The sequence below is a fragment of the Neomonachus schauinslandi genome, chromosome 13, assembly GCF_002201575.2.
Source record: "Neomonachus schauinslandi chromosome 13, ASM220157v2, whole genome shotgun sequence".
NCBI classification, from domain to species: domain Eukaryota; kingdom Metazoa; phylum Chordata; class Mammalia; order Carnivora; family Phocidae; genus Neomonachus; species Neomonachus schauinslandi.
The window spans coordinates 92205527-92206439 of NC_058415.1; positions in this window are offsets into that span (position 1 = coordinate 92205527).

A 913-nucleotide genomic window follows, 5' to 3' on the forward strand; every position below is an offset into this window, starting at 1 on the left:
CCAGGTGGGTGGGAAGACCAGACTAGGTGGTGAGTGAGGAGCTCAAGGGGGGCAAGCCAGAGTGGACTCTGGGCAGCAAGAACGAGCACCTGCCTCACGGCCGCCACACATTTAGCCGTGGGTCCTGGAGCCACACAGCCTGTCTCTCAGCTGTGTGACCCTAAGTGAATGACAGCCTCATGCGGCCTCCGGGTGTCACCATCCACAACATGGGTCGCACCAACACCCCCTTGCAGGACAGGAAGAGGAAGCGTGTGCTGGACGTGACTGCCCGCCAAGTCTCGGGCTCCCCTTCGACCTCATCTAGAATTCCAGGGGCCGCTACAGAAAATCTGCCCTGCTTCCACAAGACTGGAGTAAATGCGAGACCCGTAAGAACAGATGCTGAGGCCTCGGTGACCCTGACAGGGACACTCCTGAGTTGACCAAAGTTTCTGCAGAGATACTTCAGAGATAGCTCAGGGGCGGCAAGAGGAGGTGGCATCACAAACCGAGCTAACACCACAGCTCCGGGCTAGATGATTTCCAGGAACACAGCAGGGCTTTGTTTTGCAAAGGATTTAGAAGTGACTGCCCTAAGCCAGATCCACATAAACACTAGAACAACATTTGGCTACACTTAACAGTAGACCTTTTGTTTGTTAAGCCACCTTACAAGGAAAAACATGTATTTTCAAAATCTTGAAAATGTCAGCGAAGTGCTAAAGTTCAATCTAAATCTTTTAGAAAAACAAAGGTACCCCTGAGCTGTGCGTAGACAGGGCTTGCAGAGCTGGGAAGGAGGAGCCCCACTCTCTGCAGACCACCCCTCACTTGCTGTCCCTTCTGAGCAAATGCAGAGGCCCCTAAGGCAGCAAAGGTGGAGGGACAGCAGGGGAGACAGATGACCCCCCCCCCCCCCCCCCCCCCCCCC